The following is a 10,751-nucleotide window of genomic DNA, read 5'->3' as shown; positions in this document are numbered from 1 at the left end:
TGTCCGAATCGTTCCATTGAACTGAATCATTTCCATTGACTCGTTCGAGCCGATTCGCTTGTGAATCCCATCAAGGTTTCTTCTGTCAAGTTTACTCAAACTTCTTCAACATTTTAATATTCAGTCTTTGAAATTCTTTCACTTCAGCAAAAACCTGCAGTGTTTCTTTTTAAATTGACCAACGTATTACAAATTTATATATTAAAAAGTAGGTTAAGTTTCTAGTAGCAGATCAAAGCGAGAATATTAGGGGTTACCGTATACGCATTTTTAATTTTTTATACCTACTGTCTTTTATCATTTTATTTAAACATTATTCAAAATAGGTTCTGTTGTATTAAAACAGAAAAATAAATGTAGAAAAAACTCATAATAGCCATGTGGAGTTTAGTTCCAACCCTGTTCAACCAAGCTTGAAGGAGTCAATAGTTTGATCAGGTGTATTTGATTACAGTTAAAGCTAAACTATGCAGAGCTGTGGCCCTCCAGGAACTGAGATTGACAGGTTTAGAATCACTTCAGGGTGAGTGAATTAACTTTTCATTCATTCATTCATTCATTCATTCATTCATTCATTCATTCAATCATTTTCCTTGGTCCTGGAGGGCCAGTGTCCTGCATATTTTAGTTCCAACCACAATTAAACACACTTGAACCAGCTAATCAAGCTCTTTCTCCGTGTACTAGAAACTTCCTGCCAGGTTAAAGAAAGTTGGCGCCAAACTGTGCAGGACAGCTGCCCTTCAGGACCGAGTTTGGACACCCTTGGCTTTATCAGGGGTCGCCACAGCGGAATAAACCGGCAACTACTTTGCCGCAACCCGACACTGGGAAATTAATAAATTTTTTGTACTTTAATTTTTACATTTCAAGGAAGTAACCAACAACGATACATCACTGGATACATCACATAATAAAACAAAACTTGTGCAATTAGCATAAACTGATAAACAAGTGGTGTTTTCTTTTTAAATGTGCTGTGCGAGTGCTTCTAGTGTGGCGACTCTTATGATTCTGTGATTCAAATTTTTTAACCGGTTCACAGAGTGAGTCGATTCTCTAAAAAGAATCGGCCAGTGCTCCCCTCCTCCTCTCGTCCTGGTTCCTGGAACGCCTGTTCCGCCCTCCCAATGTGGGAAACTCCCACCGTCCCCAAGAGATGGAGCATTAAACCCCTATAATAAACAGCTACAGCTTTCATATAAATATGTCCTTTATCAATTTTCAAAACTCTGTTTCTGGGGCTGCCAAAATCATGAAAAATCATGAGTTCTGTCATGGACTTAGATTCTTATTTTCTTAGAGAAGTATCAAGACATATCACACACTGATTCATTTTAATGTTAATTGCAGCATGAAGAGGTAAACACAGATGAAATCTGAGGGAAATGTAATGGAACGTGATTCCTGGAAATTTATGTGCCGCAGTGCAACTTCAGCATTATGACTGTGATTATGTTTGCCGGAATTTTATCATGTTATCAGTTTGGCAAAAGTATTTCAGAAATACAGTATGTTAAGGATATTTTAAAAATGCTGATTATGATACTCTTATATACTAAACTGATAACTTCTAAAGGAATAATTCTATTGCGCAATGATGATGATGATGATGATGCTTTCTCAGAGAAATGTAAATGATCATAATCCATTTCCCCTATGCATCTCAAGTCTGAAGTTTGAAAAACAAACCTTTCTCACACAGATGCACTTGAAGATAACTAGGACAAGCAGAGCAGAACTCATAAAAATCAAATGAAAAGGATTACAGCTCGTCTATGTTAAAGCATAATCCCAGTCTTATACACCCTCTATAACATATTTCACCACATTAAAGCCTAAATATGCACAGAGCTGTGGGTTTTCTTGGTTTTGTGCAATATTGGTAATCATCACATTTATGGATCACTAAGAGGTTAAAGCTGATCCCTGGGCAAAATTATTACAGTCATGTCAACAAGCCTGCAAGCGACCAATTGGTAAACAGAGCAGAGAACCGGAGCTCTGGGTTGGTTCTGAAGCAACAGTCTCTCTCAGCCAATCAGAGCGCAGGATGCTGTCACTGTATCCAGGCGAACAGAGGGTTTGAGACTGTTTTATGAATGGGATTTAAAGAGCCATGCTTCATCCTGTCCATGTCATTAGAGAGACACTGGTGTGTTATTAATATGAGCAAAAAACAACCAAGAATTCTCTAAGGACTAAATGACCCGTTTTGACATCTTGCTAAAAATGGTTTGTATGAACTCTTGGTCGTTTTGAATGTTTAGAGAGCCAAAAGAAGCTCTGTTGGGAATAATTTATGATTTCCTCTATCTGTAATTTAATTTTGAAATGGACCACGACATTGAACAGTGGACAGATTTCTTTGTTTCATTCATTCATTCATTCATTCATTTTCTTTTCGGCTTAGTCCCTTTATTCATCAGGGGTTGCTACAGCGGAATGAACTGCCAAGTTTTACACAGTAAATGCCCTTACAGCCGCAACCCAGCACTGGGAATCACTCATACACTCTCGCATTCACACACATACATTACAGCCAATTTAGTTTATTCAATTTACCTATAGTGCATGTCTTTGGACTGTGGATGAAACCGGAGCACCAGGAGGAAACCCACACCAACATGTGGAGAACAACAAACTCACAGAAATGCCAACTAACCCACTCAGGGCTTAAACCAGCGATCTTCGTGCTGTGAGGCGACAGTGCTACCCACTAAGCCACTGTGTTACCCTTGTTTTCTAAAATTTGGGGAATTTTAAAGTTCAAAAGTTCTAAATTTTTTTTAAATGCAAGAAGTGTGGTATGTCTAATATGATACACTCACAATCATAAATCAGTAAGCATGATGAAATTAAATTTCTGGGAAGATAAGAGAAAATACATGAATCAAGCTCTGTGTTGAGCTTAAATGTGAAGTGAATGTGCTTCATCTACCTCAGGATGTCTGGAGAAAATAACCCCAAAACAACCCCATGTAAAATCTAGCCTTATCTAAAAAGTTTTGTGCAACAAAAGCTATATATCCTCCTGAAAGTATTAAAATGTTATTATTAATGAAAAATAATTGAACTTTAAAATGTAACTTAATATGAAACTACCACTTTATATTAACAGTTGTGCTTTACAAACTTTACAATTTAACCAATTTAAACAGATAGTACAGCCAAATTAACAAATGTGTCATAATTTACCCACTTGGCAAAGAATTCTAGTCCAGATTTGGTATAAAGGTGGCACAGCAGGCATTCATCCGACATTGGCATATAGCATGTGGGCCAAACACAGCCTGGTTTTGGCAGAGGTGGCACCATCTTTAAGGCGCCACACAAGACTTGGGCCAGATGTCTAAGGTAGCCTAGTATTTGACCTAGATGTTAATGAAAATGTGGGCCTGATACGTTTGGCCTATCTTGATCCACGTTTAAAATACATTTTAATGGGCTATATGCACACAGACTTTTAATTTTCAGCCAGGCAGCCCAAGGGCTTCCGGTGAGCTGTCTTTCCATTACAAAAATGTCACGTTTAAGATGTGATTTTTAAAAAAATCAGCGATTTTCACTGCCTGTTTGATATACGATATGAAGTGGGTATGAAGAAGCACTGCATTAATATCCATCATGCTGTAAAAACAACCGTGTGAAATTGAAAATAGTCACATTAAGCTTTCGGAAGTTTATCGTTGGCTTTAAAACTCTAGCTGTGCATAGAGCCCATTATTTTTGAGTAAAGATAAAACAATTGACCAATCAGGTCGCATCAAGAAAAACCACGCCCAAAGCGCACCTAAACTGCAATGCTACATGTGTTTATCAGTTTCATTGCAGTCGTGACACACCAACATATCTGGCCCAGTTATGGTTTATTTACTTAACTGAGACTTGGCCCAGATATGGTCCATGATTGGCCCTTGTCTGGAAGCCAGACTTGGTCCAGTCATGTACCATAATTCACTGTGGCATCTGGGCCAAGCAAACGCTGATTTTGTGGGCCAGAGACACTTTGCTATGTGGGTACTGACCCTTGAGTAAATAATAATAAACAATATGGAGGTCAGCATATTTACCAAGCAAACATTCATTTATTTTCTTTTCAGCTTAGTCCCTTTATTAATCCAGGGTTGCCACAGCAGAATGAACCACCAACTTATCCAGCATGTTTTTACACATGTCTTCCAGCCACAACCCATCTCTGGGAAACAACCAAACACTCATTCACTATGGTGAATTTAGCTTACCGCAGGTCTTTGGACTGTGGGGGAAACCGGAGCACCCGGAGAAAACCCACACGAACTCCACACAGAAACACCAACTGACCCAGCCGAGGCTCGAACCAGCGACATTCTGGCTGTGAGGCGACAGCACTACCTACTGCGCCACTGCGTTGCCCACCAAAGACACTCTTTGTAATGCTTTCACTGCTGGGTGTCATCTTTAAAATGATCAACCAAAATATGCATAAATTAGCTACACCCATTTATGATTGGATAGTTCATTTTTATGTCTATGTTCAAAAAACTGTTCAGAATTAAATTGTTAAATAAAGTGTATATTATATTTATATATATATTAATAGAATAGTAAAATAATATAAACTCTGACTGTTGAGAAGTATTCAACTAAGTTTGCCAGTTTAAAGGTGATGATCACTGTGGTGCATCGATTAGAATGCATGAGACGAGGTAAATAAATAATGTTGCTTTATTCCACACTGGTGAATAGAGATGTGGTTTCTACAAAAAAGGAATAACAATAAACAATATTAAATCAAAGTTACATTTGTAATACAACATTAAACATAGTACAGTTGGATCAAATATTATACAGGTAAGTAGTTAGGTGCAAATGGATAATTGTATTAAGATACTGACAGCAGCATAATATGGAGTCCAAATTGCTGCTAACTGGGTGTTTATGACACAAACTGGGTCACATGTTGCATGAGATAGAGACAAAGGCTGAAATAATCATACATACTAACTAACATAATATAAACAGGTTGAAATCGAACAATATACACACAGCTGGTAACTTATTAACTTCAATAACGACGTGAGTATCAAATTAGCGGCAGCTAATTATTGCTGCGTCATCTCAAATCACGGCGATCACAGAACGTCGAATTAATGCTGGTAAACAGCATAAAAACTCTTCTAACATACTCCTTAAGTCTCAGTAAACATACAGTACGTGAACATTTATGTACTCACGGTTTAAAACACGCACAAATCCACCAAACAACGCTAATTAGCAACACACAACTTCTCTGCCCGTGGCTTCACTCCGACTGCATTGTTCTCTCGTGTGCTCGCGTGCACGTCTTTCAAAGGCACATAGAATAAGTAGTCCAATAGTGACCTCTACAGGACAGGTTGGTGTAATGCTTTATAACAGCCGCCCCCAAATTTGTTGCACAAATTTGCAGTCACTCCAGCAACACTTTCTCTAATCATCGGACACAGTGGGGAGGCGGATCAGCCTGCTAGTCGGCCTGATGTAGGATCGATCCTTCACTTGAACCTCTGCTGTTCGGATTCTCCCGTCCGCTCCTGGGAACACCTTGATGACTCGTCCTATTGGCCATAGTGCTCTGGGCAGTTGAGGGTCCACTATGAGAACTACTGTATCTGGTTGTAGAGGGTTTGTGTCCGTTTGCCATTTTTCTCGTGTTTGCAAGGCAGGTAAGTAATTCTTCAAGAACTGGGACCAGAATCGGTCAGCAAGGACTTGACAGGATCTCCAGCGCCGTCGACTGAGTCCTGCTGAGTCATGGTAAAGTATTTGTGGCAAAGAAGGGTCTAGCCGCCCCATTAGAAGGAGATTTGGGGTTACTGGGTCTGGGTCAGCCACATCAGAAGAGATGTAACCTAACGGCTTGGAATTCAAGATTCCTTCAATTTCAATCAAGATGGTGTTAAGCATCTCTTCTGTCACCGACTGAGCATTGAGCGTGGCATATAATGCTGTCTTTATGGATCGGATTTCCCTTTCCCAGGAACCTCCGAAGTGCGGGGCGTTAGGGGGGTTAAATATAAACTTGATCTGATGCTCTGCCAGGAGCGTTTGAAGGGAAGGGTGCATGTCTTTGAAGGAATCACTGAGTTCTCGCTCACCTCCTTTGAAATTAGTGCCTTGGTCAGACAGTACTTCAGCGGGCTTGCCTCTGCGAGAAATAAACCTTCTTAAGGACATCAGGAACGAATCTGTGTCAAGACTGGTTAGGATTTCGATGTGCACTGCCCTTGTCGTCAAGCATTTAAATAGGATCCCCCATCTCTTTTCATTACGGCGGCCTATTTTTACAAGAAAGGGGCCAAAGCAGTCCATTCCTGTTGAAAAGAAGGGGGGACTGTGGAGGCGCAGGCGTGCAGGAGGTAAGTCTGCCATGCGAGGAACCACTGGCTGAGCTCTCCATTTTTGACATTCCACACAGCCACGTTGCTCCTTTCGAACTGCCTCGCGGCCACGCAGTATCCAGTACTTGCGTCTTAACTCCCCAAACAGTCTTTCCGAGCCAGGGTGCTTTAGGTTACTGTCAACATGTCTGATGAGCATCTTAGTCACTGGGTGCTTTGGATCCAATACAACCGGATGAGCAGTTTCTAGTTCTAACTGGTTGCATCTGCGTAGTCTGCCACCAACGCGAATGATGTTCATCTCTTCATCAAGTTCAGGTGCTAACATAGCTAGGCGACTTGATGCTGGCACTGGTTTACCAGCAGTAAGAGACTGAGTCTCCTCCGGGAAACTCTCTTTCTGGGCAGCTCTGAAAATCTCTAATTCTGCCATCTGGTAGGTTTCTGCGGTAGGGCCTGGAGAGTCAGATGGGGTCGCCTCATGTAGATACTGTGCAGTTGCTTTCAACAAGTCATTAAAGCAGTGAAAGTCTTTGGGGTCAGGATAACCAGGGTTAAGGGTGTTTGTAACAATATTTAAGCAGGAAGCAGGTTTACGTAACTCTTCTGAATCTTCCTCTTTGGGGCCGACTGGGATATTAGGCCAGTATTTGGGTGAAAGCCACAGAAAGGGAGGTCCCTTGACCCATCGATTCTCACCTGTCAGTTCCAACAGAGTTTTCCCCCTTGTGATGTCATCAGCTGGGTTATTTAGGGAGTCAACATAGTGCCAGTTTGTGCTATCAGTTAGATCCTGAATTTCGGCGACTCTTGTCCCGACAAAAACCTTGAACCGGCAGGAATCAGAGTGAATCCAAGTAAGGACTGTGGTTGAGTCGGTCCATAGTGTGATCCGATCAATGTTTAGGGTCAGTTCTCTTTGTAGCAGATGTGCAAGTTGGGCGCCAGTGAGGGCGGCACACAGCTCCAGCCTTGGCACTGATAGCTGCTTCTTAGGAGCTACCCGTGATCTTGAAGTAATGAAGGCTACTTCTACTTGACCATGTGGATCTTCAGTGCGCAGGTATCCAACACACCCATAAGCCCGTTCTGACGCATCACAGAAGATATGCACTTCTCTTGTACAACTGGGGTGGTCTAGGTGAGGTTTTGTGTAACATCGGGGCAAGCTCAGTTTCTCCAGATGAGGCAGTTCGCTCTCCCATGCTAACCAAGCTTCCAGTATGTCGCTAGGGAGTAATGGATCATCCCATTCTCTCTGTTTATTCCATAACATCTGCACAATGATTTTGGCTCTTGTGGTGAATGGAATTATGAGTCCAATTGGGTCATATTGGCTGGCCAACACTCTGTAAATGTTCCTCATAGTTGTGGGGCTTGCTTCCCTCAAGTGGGATTTGTATATTAGTGTGTCAGATTTACACCTCCAACGTAATCCCAAGGCAGGTTCCTGCGGGTCCATTTGGCTCTGATTAAGCCATTGCTCACTATCCTGGGAGAGAATTGCTGGAGGAAGGTGTCTTATGACCTCTGGGACATTGGTTGTCCATTGCCTTAACTCAAAACCGCCACCATTGAGTAGTTCTCTCAATTTGTTAACCAATGCTTTGGCCTTTTCTGGTGAAGGGAAGCTTTGGAGCCAATTGTCTACGTAAAAGTGCCTCTCAACTGCGTCACGAACCTCATCGCCTTCCTGACTGTGGTCAGTAATGTGCCTTTGAAGTGCATATGTGGCACAGCATGGGGAACAGGTTGTCCCAAAGGGCAGGACCAGCCATTCATACACGCTAGGTGGGCTGTCTTTGCTCAGGTCACGCCATAGGAACCGTAAGAGGGGTCTGTCCTCAGGGAGGAGTCTCACCTGATGGAACATTCCTTTTATGTCGCTGCTGATGGCTGTGGTATGTTCCCTGAATCTCAACAAGACACCCAATAATGAAGAGCTCAGATTGGGTCCAGGCAGCAGGAGTTTGTTCAGATTATGTCCTTGATGTGTAAAGGAACAGTTGAACACAATTCTAGCCTTCTCATTGTGGGTCACCATGTGATGTGGTATGAACCATGACTCACTAGAGGACTCCCATAAGTCTTGGCTCACTCTTTCAACATATCCTGAGTTTTCAAGTTTTAGAATTTCTGCATTGTACGCTGTGGCGCGATCTGGGTCTTTGAGCAGGCGCTTCTCTGTATTGCGAAGATTGGCAAGGACAGAAGTTGGTGGGGCAAACAAGGTTGGCATGGACTGCACTCTTAGCAAGGGTGTGGCATATCTCTGTACTCCATCTACGTTCACTCTAACAGTCTTGGTCTGCAGGAGATCCATAGCTGCCTGATCCTGTCGAGATCTTGTAACTAGCTTCTCATTTCTGTATGGCAAGACATCAAGCTTCCAAAGATTTTCCACATGATTATGCAGCTCGGCTGATGGCGAGAGTGTAGATGTGAACAAGCATGACTGGGATCCATTGTGTAATGGTAAGTACTTAGTAGGGCCTTGAAGTGTCCAGCCAAGTCTTGTCTTAACAGCAGCTGGTCCCCCTGGAGGTCCCAATCTTACAGGTTGAATTGGAGTTATCAGATGTGGGAAATCTGAACCAATGAGAAGGAGAGGTTTGGCACCTTTTATGTCTGGTAGGGGCAACTTTCGAAGGTGTCTATATTTACACTGCAGTCGTTCAATCGGGTATGTGTGTTCTGCTAGACCTAGCTGATCAGCAGTGAAGGCCCTTATTATCTTATAGACTCTCTCAGGTTGGCTGGCGGGTGAGATAGTGAAGGAAACAGATGAGCCTTGTATCACCCGGAGGTCTTGTCGTACTGTTCTAAGGGTAAGGCTCTCATATTGACCTTGTAATTTCAGCTTCTGTGCTGCTTCTTGAAGGAGAATGGTTCGTTCTGATCCATCATCTAAGACAGCGTATGTTTCCAGGGTATGACTGCCATTACGCAGAAGCACTTTACTGACTTTAAGAAGGACTTGACTGCACCCAGCTTTTCTATCAAGATACAGGATATCAGTGGAAGAGTTAACCAGTCCGCAAGTCGTTTCATCCCTGTGTTTCTCCTCCTTACACAGTTCTCCTGGTTGGGTATTTATTTCGTGAAGCGCAGTCAGATGCTTGCCTTTACAGTTACTGCATTGTGCTCTTAGACGACACTGGGCTGCTTGGTGACCTCGACCGCATCTCCAGCAACGCCGGTTGTTTATGACCCATTGCTTCTGCTGCTGTCTGGTAAGCTGAGAGAAGTTGGAACAATCATCTAGATTGTGCAGGTTATTACAGCAGTAAGGACAGTATACTCTTACCTTTTCAGGCCACTGTGAAGGGGACTTTGTTGCAGAAGGTGCTTCAATCAGGGTAGTTTGTGTAGAGCCTAATAAAACATTCATTGACTTGCTTCGTGTTTTACCATCTCTCTTTGGCTCTCTTTGCCTTTTGGCAGCCTCTCTGCCAGTCTCTATGCGGTCAAGCATTTCACCACCTTCTTGGATCTGCAGCTCATACTCCAACCACTCTGAGAAGTCCAAAAGGGAGGGAACTCCTTTCTTTTGGGGGTGAAAATATCGCCTAAAGTTGGCCCTAAACTCCTGTGGTAATTTGCTGCTTAGCCTGGCCACATGTGATCCACACTGAAGTTCAACACGTCCTTCCTGCTCAAGTTGTTCAAGCATTCCGACCAGAGCTCTAACCCTCAGTGCGAATTTACGAAATCCCACAGAGTCTCCTGATCGGATAGTTGGCCCATCCATTAGCTCTGCTATTCTCCTCAGCGCCAGTTGGTGAGGTTGTCCATAGTGCTTAATGAGTGAGGCCATAGTATCTGAGTAGGGAAACAACGAGTTACTATACGAGTCAGCTATTAGAAGTGGCTCTTCAAATTTGAGATGATCCACCAGAATTTGGTATTTGAATCTCTCTGTAGCATCAGGTGGGAGAATGTTCTCCAGGGATATCCGAAGCCTAGCAAACTCTCTGGGATCATCACAAGTGAAGTCGGGAATGGACGGTTTGGGACCCCTATATGATCTCTCTTGTCTACGGGGTTGTAAATCAGTAAATTTATAGTCTCTTGGTGGGGCCAATGGGGGAGCTGCTGTATTACTATAGTCTGACCAAGACTCTGACTCATCTGGTTCATCGTTTGGCTGGTAATAATTTGGTGTAGATGGGGGAGATGACCGTTTTAGTTCTAGTTTATGAATTCGCTCTTTCAGCTCTTCCATAAAATCTGAGATATCTGGATTGGGCTGTTTATGCCGTTCATATAGTGTCACAGGGGGAGGGGGTGGTGGCCATTCCTCTTCAGTTTCCTCAATAACGGACTGCTGACCAAGCCTTTGTGCTACATTGTTGGGAGTCTTTATCAGGGCACTGTGAGCAGGCACTG

Source organism: Danio aesculapii, chromosome 15 (genome assembly GCF_903798145.1).
Source record: "Danio aesculapii chromosome 15, fDanAes4.1, whole genome shotgun sequence".
Classification (NCBI taxonomy): Eukaryota; Metazoa; Chordata; class Actinopteri; order Cypriniformes; family Danionidae; genus Danio; species Danio aesculapii.
This window is presented reverse-complemented; position numbering follows the sequence as displayed.